Raw genomic sequence first — 15,415 nt, forward strand, 5'->3', positions numbered from 1 at the left:
AGAGGCATTTTCGGTCCTGTATTAAAGCTCACATTAGATAAGGATCTTGATCTTTTACAACATCCAAAGGCATTTGACCCTAGAAGTCAATTTCAATGAACTCTGCTTTTTTCAAAGAGATTTCCATTAAAAATACAATTTGTCAAAGAAAGTAGTTTTTAAAAACTCAGTATAACCCTGGCCAGTGTGACTTAGTTGATTGAGCCTTACCCCATGATCCAAAAAGGTTGCATACTTGATTCTCAGTCAGGGAAAATACCCAAGTTGTGGGTTTGAGCCCAACCTGGGTGAGTGCAGGAGGAAGCCCATCAACGTTTCTCTCTCACATGATATTTCTCGCTCTCCATCTCCCTTCCTCTCTCTCTAAAATCAATAAAAACATATTTAAAAATTCAATATACATGTACATATACATATGTAAATACAATACATATAAGCAAATCCCATATAATAAAGAGCTAATATGCTAATTAGACCAAACAGCAGAAGAACCATCCGGACAACCTTCTGGACGAAGCCCAAGGCTGTGAGGGCCAAGCCCCTTGTACAATGAAATTTCATTACTGGAATATTATATCGTATATGTACATATGTATGTACATATGTATATGTATAAGTATATGCATGTATATATTTTGTCTAAGAATTGAATTGTGATATTACATATATATTTAATTCTTGATATATTAATTTTTTAAATTACATTTTATATTTTACTAGAGGCCTGGTGCACAAAAATTTGTGCACTCAGGGGAGGTCCCTCAGCCCAACCTGTGCCCTCTCGCAGTCTGGGATGCCTCGGGGGATGTCCACCTGCTGGCTTAGGCCTGCTCCCTGGGGGAACAGGCCTAAGCTGGCAGTCAGACATCCTTCTGGCAGCCCAGGAGCCCTTGGGGGATGTCCACTTGCCAGCGGGGAGCAGGCCTAAGCTGCAGCCGAACATCCTTATCACTGCTGAGGAGGCGGGAGAGGCTCCCGCCACCAACGCTGTGCTGGCAGCAGTCAGCTTGGCTTGTGGCTGAGCAGAGCTCCCCCTGTGGGAGCACACTGACCACCAGAGGGCAGCTTCTGCACTGAGCATCTGCCCCCTGGTGGTCAGTGTGTGTCAGAGTGACCAGTCATTCCCAGTCGCTCTGCTGTTAGGGTCAATTTTCATATTACCCTTTTATTATATAGGATACCTAGGGCAAAGTATATGGTTAATTTCATTCTTTCAGAAATCTTACTAAATTAATAGAGTGGAGGCCAGTATAAAGCTCACTCTCTTATATAGTAATCAAGAAGTTTAGTGACTCAACAACCTAATGGATCCCAAAAGATTATTCTAGTTGGACTGAATACCTTCACCCCCCACCTCTAACCCCATCCATTCATCCCCCACTCCTGCACGCTCCCAATCTTCCCAACTCCGATTCTCAACACCTCTGCCCTGTCTTTGCTTCTAAGAGACTGTCTCCTACAAATTGCATCACTTAGCCTCTCTTATTCTCTGGCTCCTGATTGGATTGGGCCAAAGTGGGGCTCAGACAAAATATATGGGGGTTTGAGGACAGAGATTAAGATATTTCATCATCATTCTCTCCCTTCTTCAACCCTTCCCATTTCCTCCCTGTTTGTTCTAGCAGGGATTGTAAACTGGCCTATAATTCCTGTGAAGCTACTTCAATTCCATGCTCTAGCTTTCAACTAACTCTGGTGATACAGTTTTTCTCCTAGTACCTTCAGGCCTATGGGTGGCTTTCTGCTGCTGCTAGTGCCTAGATGCCTAATATATACATTTTATATATAAACATTATATAATATATATACACACACACACACACACACACACACACATATGCACATATTATACATATGTTTGATATATATTTAAAATATATATAAATGTGTGTTTAAGATATCCAGTATAATAAAAGCTTAAAATGCAAATTGTCCCCTCAGGCAGTCATTCCACTGGGAGTTTGACTGGGAGTTCGGCTGCTTGCTATGATGTATGCTGACCACCAGGGGACAGCACAGAACATGGTGGGCATCGGCGACATGGTGCTGGCAGCAGGCGGCAGTGGAGGCAATGCCAGCCCTGATGGGCCCCGTTGAGAGTAGGACTACAGCAGGATGGTGGAGCAGGTGAGCAGGCAGTGTCAGGCCAAGGCCGGTGTGAGCAGGGACCTGATCGTCCTGCAGACAGTGACCAGAGGCAGTGGCGGGAGGTGGGGCTGCTGCCTGGCTCTCAGGCACTGAGGGAGCCAGGCAGGGGGCCTGACCCAGATTGATTACCCCACAAGTGGAATGGTGGAGAAGGTGAGGGGGCAGCCACAGGCCAAGATGGGGTGCCAGGTGGGGCTGCAGGGCTGCAAGGCTGGGGGCGCAAGATGGGGCCCAATCCCCACAGGTCACCCCGAGAGACCCCACCCGTGTATGAATTCATGCACTGGGCCTCTAGTATACTATAAATATAGATGATATCATGTATATCTTAAATATATGCACATATACATATATTAAATATAAAAATCTTAAAGATATCATATATAGACTAGAGGCCCAGTGCACAAAATTTGTGCATGGGAGGTGGATCCCTCAGCCCGGCCTGCACCCTCTCCAATCTGGGACCCCCTTGAGGGATGTCCAACTGCCTCTTGCAATCCGGGACTGCTAGCTCCTAACCACTTGCCTGCCTGCTGGACTGATGCCCGTAGCTGTTTCCCTGCAAGCCTGATCACCCTGTAACTGCTCCCCTGCTGGTCTGATCACCCCCTAACTGCTCCTCTGCCAGCCTGATAGCCCTAACTGCCCTCCCCTGCTGGCCTGATCACCCCTAACCGCCTCTGCCTCAGCCCTGGAAAATGTCTGGTCTAATTAGCATATTGCCTTTTTATTAGTATAGACTAGAGGCCCCGTGCACAAAAATTTGTGCATTCGGGGAGGAGAGGGGGTCCCTCAGCTGGCCTGTGCCCTCTCGCAGTCTGGGACCCCTCGGGAGATAACGACCTGCTGGCTTAGGCCTGCTCCCGGGTGGCAGAGGGCAGGCCCAATCCCTAGGTGCAGCCCCTGGTAGGGCTGAGAGCAGGGCCGATTGGGGAGTTGGGGCGCCGCCCCCTGTCATGCACAGAACAGGGCGGATCGGGAGGTTGCAATGCCACCCCTAGTCACACTCAAGGTAGGGCCGATCAGGGGGTTGGGGCGCTGCCCCCTATCATGCACAGAGCAGGGCCCATCAGGGGGGTTGGGGCTCCATACCCTGTCACACACAGAGCAGGGCTGATCAGTGGGTTGGGGAGCTCCCCCCTGTCACGTACAGAGCAGGGCCCATCAGGGGGTTGGGGAGCTCCCCCTTGTCACGCACAGAGCGGGGCCGATCAGGGGGTTGAGGAGCTCCCCCCTGTCACTCACAGAGCAGGGCCGATAGGGGAGTTGGGGCACCTCCCCCTGTCACACACAGAGCAGGGCGGATCAGGGGGTTGGAGTGCGTCCACTGTCACACTCAGGGCAGGGCCGATGGGGGTGGGGGGGTTGGGACGACGCACTCTGTCACACACAGAGCTGCAGGGCGATCAGGGGGTTGGGGAGCTCCCTCCTGTCACGCACAGAACAGGGTCGATCAGGGGGCTGAGGGGCTCCCCCTTGTCACGAACAGAGCAGGGCGGTTAGGCAGGTTGTAGCCCCACCCCCTGTCACACTCAGAGCCGCAGGGTGATCAGGGGGTTGGGGCGCCGCACCCTGTCACACACAGAGCTGCAGGGCGATCAGGGGGTTGGGGCGCCTTCCCCTGTCATGAACAGAGCAGGGCCAATAGGGAGGTTGTGGCCCCACCCCCTGTCACACACAGAGCCGCAGGGCGATCAGGGGGTTTGGTCGCTGCCCCATCACGCTGATCCCGGTGCTAGGAGGCCTCGCGGCTCCGCTGATCCCAGTGCTGGGAGGCATATTACCCTTTGACTCTATAGGATAGAAGCCTGGTGCATGGGTGGGGTGCACAGGTTTGCCCTGAAGGGTGTCCTAGATCAGGGTGAGGGTCCCGCTTGGGTGCCTGGCCAGCCTGGGTGAGGGGATGATGGCTGTTTGCATCTGGTCACACACCCTTTAGGGTGGGGGTCCCCACTGGGGTGCCTGGCCAGCCTGGGTGAGGGGCTGAGGGCCGTTTTCAGGCTGGCAGGTGACTGAAGCTCCCAACCTGTTCTTTTTTCCTTTTTTAAAAAAATTCTGGGCTAGCTTTAGCTCTGAGGCTCGGCTCCAGCTATGAGTCCTCTGCTGCTGAAAGCAGGTTTCTGGCCTTTGTTTACCTTCTGTATTTGAAACAATGTTGCGGTCCAGCTGGCTGAAGCCCAGGGTTTTGTTTACCTTCTATATTTGTTACAATGTTGCTTAGAGTTGCAGCTGAGAGGCTGGCAAGGCAGGCAGGGAAGTTTGGCTTCCTCAGTCACTGAAGCAAGCAAGCCTCCCTGTTCACGTCAGCTGCCTGGCTGCCGGCCGCCATCTTGGCTGGCAGTTAATTTGCAGACCGCCCTGATTAGCCAACGGGAAGGGTAGTGGTCGTATGCTAATTACCATGTTTCTCTTTTATTAGATAGGACATGTATAGTTATACTTTATTAAGTTCTCTTCAAAATCTCAACTAAATGTGTGGTTTTTTCCCCCTGCCAGGACTTTCACTGATGCAGACTGTAATTATTTTAAGAACCTGAAATAAGTATTAAAAAGAATTGGTCAGTGGTTTAAAATTTGGTCATACTCTCAGGTTGTGAATGACATTAAAGCAGCCTCCAGAGATTCCTGACTGGCTAAGTCACTTTTTCCACTATGCGTGTGAGCTATTAACTATTTCTGAGAATCCCTCAATTCTCTTCTGTTCTTTATTTTAGTGTCTGTGTGTTCCTTTCCTGCTCTGTTGCCTGCTTCTGATTTCCCATATGTCTATGAATGGCAAGTGCACTCAAAATCTCTTCTTTCTGAGAGCTATTGATTGGCCCTGCCTCACAGAGTATAATTTCTCTAGCAGCAGCATTTCTCATCTCTCCCCATTAGGTCCAAAAGTACTATGTACCAAGCGATGAGTTTTCTTATTCTATAGCTTTTGGCTTTCTCAGCCAGGTCATAAGAATTCTAGATTATTAACCTCATTATACCTTATCATAAAGTTTATCTGCCTCAAACATTGCTATATTTTTCAAATAACCCTCGACAATACAAGATTTTTTGTACCATATGACCAGACACCTCACCAAGAGATAATTTTACAGAGAAATTAGTCCCCGAGCTTCAACTTGAAAGGCGAGAAGTAACTACAGTAGTATTCCGATACCAAAAATATTTTTCTTCTTTAAGTAGTAGGCGTACAGTATTTTAATCAATCAAGAAATGAAGACCTATAGAGAAAATCAGTTTGCTACTTGGGTAGACAGAAAGTTGAGACTAGGTTTCATTTCTCACAAGTTCTTATTAAAAAAAAACTCCATTTGAAAAAATACATATTTTCACCAAGAACAAATTACCTAATGTCTATAAGCATTTAAGACTTATGGATTTACTAGAGGCCCAGTGCGCGATATCACGCGAGACCCAGACCCATGGCACCAGAGGGACCCAGACTGACTCACGCCATGCCCTGGGACCTGGAGTCAAGTCCCTGCCCATCCATGCGCACCTTACTGTGCATGTAGCCTCCTGGTGACCAGTCTTTGGTCATTCCACCGTGATGGCATCACAACCATGGGGTTTTTATAATAGAGATATCTTTCAATGAAGCTTTCTCAAAGTTTTTGTCTGAATATTTTTATAACTTAATGGGAGCAAAGTTCATGAAATTTCTCAGTATTATAGGTGTAAAATAATTCTCATATACATATTTGAAATGTAACATATCAAATATCATGCATTAAAAAACCAGCAGGCTTACTCACATTATATTTATTGAGCATTCTATATTATAAGTTTTAATGTTGTAGTGTAAAAAGTATATTTGCCCAATACCCAGAAAAGACATACTAAATATAGTTACCTGCATGGCTATTCTTTTAATATCCTTATAGTTTTATACATTGCAGTATGGACAAATGATATTTAAAATAACAATAAATGAACTGATACAAATTTTAAAAGTCTTTAAAATCTTTAATTTTTTATTTTTTGAGTGTGAAAGTGACTGAAAGTTTTAGTAATCAAAAGAAAAAGGAGACTTGTGTTCTGGTTTTAGGCCTGGAATAGTTAAATTCTTGGGAGGTTCTGCTTGTGCAAACATTAACAGCATTTTTATTCTGGTATTGTTGCTGTGGGTTTATCAAGTATTCATGAAGTTCACAGATTTGGTGGCTCAGGTTGTGTTCAGGGACTGAACATAAACCTCTGTGCATGCTAGCAGTAAAGGTGAGCAATTCCCATACATGTTTAATTTCGGTTCTCTCTCTTTTTATAATGTCTTAGTTAATTTTACAGCTGAGTCCTGAAAACACCATGTTTTAATTAGTTTCCTTTTTTTCCTCTTTTGGTAACATTCTGCACCTATTTGCAGAAAGACTTGTAAAGAAATTCAATAGTAAAAAGAAGAGAATGATTTATAAAAAGATCAAACACTGTATCATGAAAAATATTTTCTTTGAATGACACTTGGATTCTGGGACTCCTGCCAGGAAGTAAAAGCATTTTGCTGTATGGTTTCAAGATCAAAAGATCAAATGTTTTTCATAATCTATCATGCAAAAGTTATTTGTTTGATTTATAGTCTGTTTCTTTCATTCACAGAGGGGGAAAATAAATGATATACACACAAAAAATAATAAAGGAAATGACTTATTTGCAGTATAGGGATGAAAGTGTAGGGATTTGGTATTCATTTGGATAACTTTTATCTCTGAAATTATAGAGTATATATTTTGCTTTTTCTTTAATCTACTCTTAATACATGCCCATATTTACAGTATCTAGGTAAGGTAAACGAAAGATCCTTCTATTCTAAATATATTTTGATGTATTTTACAACCTTTAAAATTAACATTGAGTTGGTATTACATATTTTTCCATGAATTTTTATGTTGAAAATAGAAATATAATTTTGGGGGCATTACTTTTAAATTTTCAACAGTTTTGTATTACTTTCAAGATTATGGAGAAAATTATCAGAATGACAAACATTAATTAAAGATTAAAGTTTATTAAAATCAACCATTTTCATTTTGCTGTTGTTATATCCAGCTTCCCCTATTTCCATACCTTGTTAATAAATAGAAATCTTAAGAAAACCTGACTCTAAATTTGGTATACAAATAACAATGTCATAGTTGTCTATGAAACAAATGTTTTATATATTTAATAGCATATTATCAACAACAAAAATTATTTTCAACCTTTATGCTTTACTCATATGACACATTTTTACCTTATATGACTGAGTAACTGAAAAATTTTAGTGAGAAAGTACTAAAATCCATCACGCCTTTCATTCATGTAACTGCATAACTTGTCAGATATTAAAACTGTGTTTAGAATAACAATAATGTGCCCAGAGTATAACTGTGCACTAACATCATGTAGAACAATATTTTCTCTTGTCCACTTAACCACAGTCTCATTTTATGGGAAAGACTATGGCTTGACCATGTAGCTGTATCTTTTTAATAGTTATCTTTTGGTAAATACTAAATTGATGTTCAATGCAGTTAAATAGGTACAAAATAAGTTATTTAATTTTATTATAATTAGAAGTGAAATACTAGCCATTTTTTAGATAAATAAAACTGACCTGAGAATTTTACAATGGACTCAGTGTTTAGTAATAAACAATATAGGAGATTAGCCCCAAGCCTTGAATCTAGAATTTATTAAATAATTTAATAACTACAAATTAAAACTTTAAAAGAATAGATATTATCAGTGTATTAATGCAGTTATACTATTTTTTTATTATAACTATTCCAAGTCCTAAGAAAACTGTTCCCATCTTTTGCTTAAGGAATTTTAGACTCAAGTTGAATGCTTACTATGCTTGGCATTGTTAAAAGCCCTTAACATGCCTTAACTCATTTAACTCTCATGATAGTTCTGCTAGGTGGGTCTGATTACCATAACTATTGTACAGATGGGAAAATTGAGGCAATAAGATTTCTAAGGTTATCCAGTTAGTGAGCAACTATTCTCAAAATAATTCTTAGAACTCTAGGAAGTGTAGACTGTTATAAAAAGCATTTCATAAATAAATCTCTGTTGGCAGTGCCATCCTTGAATCCACACCCCTTACTCCTTGGTTTTCAAAATTTCAGTGGTTGAGCTCATACATTATTTACTTGGTTAGAGACCTTTACGTAACCACAGATAGCATTAATCCCAGAAAAAAAGGATGATGTGCCTTTAGGATGTGTTGGTGCCTCAGAAAACATGGTAGCAAGAATGCAGCTCAACCTCACAGAATAAAACCAGGTATTGGAAAGTCATAAGGACCCCAGAGAGATGTTTCTCTCTGACTGTTGTTTCTTTCTCTTTCTACATGCCTGCCTTCTTTTGTATCTCTAAACAAGTCACTTTACTTGGCTCAGCCACACAATTAAAAACAGTGGACATGGGTATCAATAGCTCAGTCGGCGGTCCCAGGGAGCCAGGGTCACCCAGGGAACTGCCCACAGTCCCAGCTGCCTGATCTGCCTGCCTGATCTGTCTTCAGCTGCTTTGAGCGAGCAGGAGCCCCTCTGCCCACCTGCCTGCCCTGGATCAGGGGCCCGGTGGGCTCTGGGTGTGGGGGCAGTACAATGGCCCAGCTGCTGTGGCCTGCAGGCCTGGGGGGCAGCCGGGCAGCCATCCTCCTCCAACAGCGGGTCAGTTACACCAACACGGAGCTAATACCAGCTGCCTGTGGGGCAACACTGCCCACCTTGGGACTCCGCAGTTCTGTCCAGGACCCCCAGGCTGCACTGGGGGCTCTCGGAAGGGCTTCGAGCCCCTTGGAAGAGTGGCAACACACCTATCTGGCTGGGGAGGCTCCCACTCTGGCTGACCTGGCGCACAGCCTTGCTGCTGCCCTTCCGATATGTCCTGGACCCCTCTGCGCAGGATCTGGGGTAATGACACTCGCTGGTTCATGACTTGTGTCCAGCAACCAGAATTCCGGGGGTGCTGGGAGAGGTGGTTCTGTATTCAGGAGCCAGGCCTCTCTTCCAACAGCCAGTCCCTGAGTCTTACTGCACCTTCAAAGAAACCTGCTCAACTCAAGAAAGAGGCAAAGAAAGAAGGAAGATAGAGAAATTCCAACAGAAGCAGAAGGTCCAACAGCAGCAACCATTGTCCAGGGAGCAGAAGAAACCAAAACCAGAGGAAAGGGAGAAGCAGGATCCTGGAGTTATTACCTATGATCTCCCAACCCCACTGGGGAGTAGGAAGGTATCAGTGGCCCTACACCCAACTCCTGCAGCGCTGGGTACGGGAGGCAGCCTGGTGCCCTTAGTGAGAACAGCAGGGCTTCTTCAAGCCAGAGTATGGATGTTCCAGCTGTCAGCACCTAATCCACGGGCATCTTCATGGTGTGCATTCCACCCCCAAACGTGACAGGCTCCCTGCACCGGGGCCACGCGCTCACCAACGCCATCCAGACTCCCTGACCCGAGGGAACCGCATGCGTGGGGAGACCGCCTGCGGAGCCCTGGCTGTGACCATGTGGGCACTGACATCCAAAGTTCCCGGAGAAGCAGCTCCGGCAGGAGCAGCAGCCACCCCCACCAGCTGTGCTGAGACCTTTCTGCGGGAGGTCTGGAAGTGGAAGGAGGAGAAAGGGGACCGGATTTACCACCAGCTGCAGAAGCTCGGCATCTCCTGGGATTGGGATAAGCCTGCTTCATCATGAACTCCCAACAGTCCACCGCTGTGACAGAGGCCTTTGTCCGGCTCCACGAGGAAGGAGTCATCTACCACAGTACCCACTTGTCAACTGGTCCTGTACCCTCAACACTGACATCGAGGTGGACAAGAAGGAGCTGAGGAGTCAAACACTGTGCTCCGTGCCTGGCTACAAGGAAAAGGTGGAGTTTGGGGTCTTCATCTCTTTTGCTTGCAAGCTCCAAGGCTCTGAGAGGGACAACTTGGATGGAGACAATTCTGGGAAATGTGGCTGTAGCTGTGCACCCCAAAGATCCCAGATACTAGTACCTGAAGGGGAGGAGTGTGATCCGACCCCCACCCCACCTCCCCAGTTCCTGTCTCACATCTTTGATGATTTTAGATCCCCCCTTCACATGACCAGAAAGACCACGAGGTTAGGCAGAGGCACGGTCTGGAGGTTATTAGCATCATGGACTCCTGATGGGCCCTGGTCAATGTGCCCCACTTTCCTGGGCCTGCCCAGGTTTGAGGCCTGGAAGGCGGCGCTGGTGGTGCTGAAGGAGTGGGTACTATTAGTTGGCATCAAGGACAACCCCACGGTGGTGCCGCTGTGCAACCGATCCTAGGACGTGGTGGAGCCCTTGCTGCGGCCGCAGTGGTACCTGCACTGTGGGGAGATGGCCCAGGCAGCCAGTGCAGCTGGGGCTCAGGGCCACCTACGCATTCTGCCCAAGGCCAATCAGCTGACATGGCCTGCCTGGATGGACAACATCCCGGACTGGTGCATCGCTGGCAGCTGTGGTGGGGCCATTGCATCCCAGCCTACTTTGTCACTGTCTGTGACCCAGCCGTTCCCCGTGCCCCCCCCCGCCCCCCCATCACCGCCCCCCCTCCCCCCAGAGGATTCCGACTGGCAGTACTGGGTGAGTGGGCACAGCAAGGCTGAGGACTGTGAGAAGGCAGTCAAGGAGTTTGGAGTGTCCCCTGACAAGATCAGTCTGCAGCAAGAGGAGGATGTATTGGACACCTGGTTTTCTCTGGCCTCATCCTGGTGAAACGGAATTTTTGGACTGGAACCCGGATTCTTTGTCTGCTGCAATCAAAGAATGAATCCACGGACAGAAGGTGGTATAGCAAAGGTGGAGATTTATTGAAGAACAAGTACAGACTCCACATGGGGAGAGGGAAAGAGTCCCATGGAAGGGACTCCCATGTGGGGAGGGGAAAGGGTCCCAGAGTTCCTTTTTCCCATGGCTTATAAAGGCTGCAGATCTCCCTTTTCACCCCCCGAAATTTTAGGGGTAAAATAGGACAGGTTTAGGAAATTTTAGAAATTTTGGAAATTAAGGGGACCATAGAGGAAACACAGGGCTGCAGAGCAGCAGAAGGTATATTTCCATAGAATAGGGAAGCTGAAAAGCTGCAGCAGGTACATTTCCATAGAATGAGGGAGCTGGGAACAGCAAAAGGTCTATATTTACAAAATAAAGAGAAAGAGCCCTTCATCCAGAAGAAGAAGAAGAAAGCCTAAAGGGAATAGGAAAACAATAAGAACCTCCCATGTGAGGTTCTACCTTTGAGCTCAGGAGTTACTATAGTAACCAGTCTAAGGGAATAGTGACCAATCAGAGGGGATATCAGGCACAAGTATTTGCAGCCTTTATAAGCCATAGGGAAAAGGAACTCTGTGGGATCCTTTCCCTCTCCCCATGGGGGAGTCTGCACTTGTTCCTCAATAAATCTCCACCTTTGCTATACCATCTTATGTCTGTGGATTCATTCTTCGACTCTGGTGGACAAAGAATCTGGGACGTCCTGCCCAGTCCAAAAATTCTGCTTCACTGGGATGTCTCAGCCAGTCAGCAGATCTGAGTGTGTTCTACCCAGGGACCCTGCTGGGGACAGACCATGACATCCTCTTCTCCTGGGTGGCCAGGATGGTCATGTTGGGCCTGAAGCTCACCGGCAGGCTGCCCTTCAGAGAGGTCTACCTCCATGCCATTGTGCAGATGCCTATGGCCCGAAGATGAGCAAGTCTCTGGGCAATGTCATTGACCCCCTGGATGTCATCCAGGGAGTCTCCCTACAGGGCCTCCATGACCAGTTACTGAACAGCAATCTGGATCCCAGTGAGACGGAGAGGGCTAAAGAAGGGCAGAAGGCATACTTCCCGGCGGGGATTCCCAAGTGTGGCACTGATGCCCTCCAGTTTGGACTGTGCGCCTACACATCCCAGGGGCATGACATAAACTAGATACTGGGATACTGTCGCTTCTGCAACAAGCTCTGGAACACCAGCAAGTTTGCCCTTTATGGCCTTGGCAAGGGTTTCGTGCCCTCAGCCACCTTGGAGCCTGGAGGCCACAAGAGCCTGGTGGACCTCTGCATCTGCAGCCAGCTGAATTCAGGCTGTGAGTCTCAGCAACCAAGGTTTCCAGGCCTATGACTTCCAGCTGTCACTACCTCCCAGGACAGCTTCTGGCTCTATGAGCTCTGTGATGTCTGCCTGGAGTGCCTGAAGCCTGTGCTGAGTTGGGTGGGCCAGGTGACCACTGAGTGAGCCCGCCAGACCCTCCACACCTGCCTGGACATTGGCCTGAGGCTGCTCTCACCATTCATGCCCTTCATAGCTGCCACAGCACCCCCTAGCCTCTGCGTTAGCCCTTCCCAGAGCCCTGAGTGCTTCTAGAAGGACCCTGAGGCAGTACTGGCCTTGAAGCTGGCCCTGAGCATTGCCCGAGCCTTGGGCTCCTTGGATGCTGATTAAAACCTCATCTGGACTCAGTCTGACTGTTTCCTGGAAGTGGCCGATGAGGCCACAGGTGCCCTGGCATCGGCAGTGTCAGGCTACGTACAGGCGCTGGCCAGCGTGGGTGTGGCAGCTGTCCTGGCGCTGGGGGCTCCTGTGCCCCAGGGCTGCGCTAGGACCCTGGCTGCTCTGTAGGGGCCTGGGAGCTAGGCAAGCTGCAGGCCAGGCATGGTGAGGCGCAGCGGCAGGCCCAGCATCTGCAGGAGTGCAGTGACACTGTGGGCTACCCAGTCAAGGTGTCCCTCAAAGTCCAGGAGGCGGACAAGGCCAAGCTCCAGCTGACAGAAGCAAAGCTCAGGGAGATGGCCTAGTCCATCTCCCTATTTCAGAAGATGCTGTGACACACTCTAGTCCGCATAACCCCTGTGGTCTCCTAGGGAGTAGGGGGGAGCAAACAATAAATATTTTGCCACCAAAAACAAAAACAAAAAACAGTGGCCAGATGTCAATGTCTGGAATGGGTACATGAGGAGTCCTTTGGACCCATTCCCCCTGAAACAACCATAACTGGTGAAAATTATAAAAATAACCACCATTTAAAGTCTCTGAAAGTTGTCATAAAGACCTTCAGCCTGCTTACCTGCTATTGCCCATATGGCACTTGGGCTATTTCCCCATGTAACTCCAGCCCTTGCATATCACTAAGCCTTTCAAAGACCCCTAGTTCTTTTGCATATCTGCAAACTTCTCTTTTGCCTACTTTTCCTTTGTACTTTTACTATATAAGCAACTGGCTTATGGTGGGGTGCAGAGCAGATTTCTGGGGCTGACCTGCTGTTCTCCAGTACTGCCTGCAGTACTGGAATAAACACCCATATATGATTCAACCCTGTCTCTGCTTCATTGGCTCGAGTAGTGACAGGCAGCATGGACCCATTATTTGTCTGGTTACAAGCTCAAAGGTAGAACCTCACATGAGACATAGACCTTCTGCTATTTCCAGCTCCCCCATCCTATGGAAATGTACCTGCTGCAGCTTTTCAGTCCCCTCTTCTATGGAAATATACCTTCTGCTGCTCTGCAGCCCTGTGCTTCTTCCATGGTCCCTTTAATTTCTAAAATTCCTAAACCTGTCTTTTTTACCCCTAAAAATTGCTGTTTTAATACTAAAGGAGGCAGAAAACACAGGGGAGATATCAGGGAGACGGTCAAAGAAATCCCTGGTAGAAACACTGTCATCTTAGGATGACTGTGCATGCCCACGACTGCACCATCTGAGCAGGGACAGCAGAGGTTGTGCACTGCAGGACAAAGACCCTTCACTTAAACAGTCCAGTCAAGGCACTAAACAAAGAGGCTAACAACAACAAATCAAGTTCCAGAGAATGGTGAAGCAAGTCATTACCCAGAATTGCTACAATATATTATTACCTAAAGTATTCAGTTTTCAAAAAAAGGGGGTGAGGGGAGAGACATGGGAAAAAAACAGCAAAGTGTGACCCAATACAGAAAAATAAATGGATAACATAAACTTAGTGGAGAGATTAGATGTGTTGGGTTTAAAATCTTCAAAGCAGCTATTATAAAATGTCAATGAACTAAAGGATGCTATGTTTAAAGAAATAAAGGAAGCATGATTACAATGTCTCATCAAATAAAGAATACCAGTGAAGCCCTAGCTAGTTTGGCTCAGTAGATAGAGTCAGCCTGTGGACTGAAAGGTCCCAGTTTCAATTCCAGTCCAGGGCACATGCCTGGGTTGCAGTCTCCATCCCCATTAGGGGGCATACAGGAGGAGCCAGTAAATAGTTCCCTCTCATCGTTTATGTTTCTCTCTCTCTCCCTCTCTCTCTTCCTCTCTGAAATCAGTAAAAAATGTACTTGAAAAAGAATACCAGTGAAGATGTAAAATTTATAAAAAAGAACTAAATGTTTATTCTGGAGTGGAAAAGAACAGTAATTGAAATAAACAAAAAAGAATGAACTTGAAGATAGAATGCTAGTGAGGGGGTGGATAATAATGAAAAATGAACAGACTCTGAGAGAAATGTGAGATTTCATTAAGCAAATCAACATACATGTAATAAGAATATCAGAAAGAGGAGAGAAAGGAGTAAAAAGTATTCTAAAAAATGACTGAAAACTTCAAATTTGATGATAAATATTAATCTATACAACCAAAAATACAATCTTCAATTTGATAAACACAAGAAATGCATACTCATATACATTATATACAAATATTAAAATCTAAAGATAAAAACTTTTGAAAACAGTTAAGAGAAAAATGATTTGTCATAGAAAAGGAATCCCAATTAAGAAAAAAGAACCCAGCTATTTCTTAATAGAAACAACAGAGTAAAGGCAGCAAAGAAATTCCCAGCTAAATAAAAGCTGAATTTGTTAGTAGAAGATCCATTTTACAAAGACTAAAAAAAATTATTCAGGTTGGATCCTCCACCCTCCTATACATACACAACAACAACAACAACAGTAAAGACAATTGTGTGATTATAAAAGGCAGTACAATGCATATTTCTTCTTTCTTTTTTTTTTAATTAAATCTTTATTGTTCAGATTATTACATTTGTTCCTCTTTTTTTTCCCCCCCATAACTCCCCTCCTCCCAGTTCCCGCCCCACCCTCCGCCCTCACTCCCCACTCACTGTCCTCATCCATAGGTGCACAATTTTTGTCCAGTCTCTTCCCACATCTCCCACACCCCTTTCCCCCCCAAGAATAGTCAGTCCATTCCCTTTCTATGTCCCTGATTCTATTATAATCAACAGTTCATTCTGTTCATCGGATTATTTATTCACTTGATTCTTGGATTCACTTGTTGATAGATGCATATTTGCTGTTCATAAT

The 15,415-nt window shown here is 46.0% G+C and overlaps 1 pseudogene; it reads left to right on the forward strand.

The window, feature by feature from the left end:
- The first annotated feature begins 2,115 nt into the window (after nt 1–2,115).
- Nucleotides 2,116–12,948, forward strand: LOC132229666 (valine--tRNA ligase-like; annotated as a pseudogene).
- Nucleotides 12,949–15,415: the final 2,467 nt, after the last annotated feature.

The sequence above is a fragment of the Myotis daubentonii genome, chromosome 3, assembly GCF_963259705.1.
Source record: "Myotis daubentonii chromosome 3, mMyoDau2.1, whole genome shotgun sequence".
Taxonomy (NCBI): domain Eukaryota; kingdom Metazoa; phylum Chordata; class Mammalia; order Chiroptera; family Vespertilionidae; genus Myotis; species Myotis daubentonii.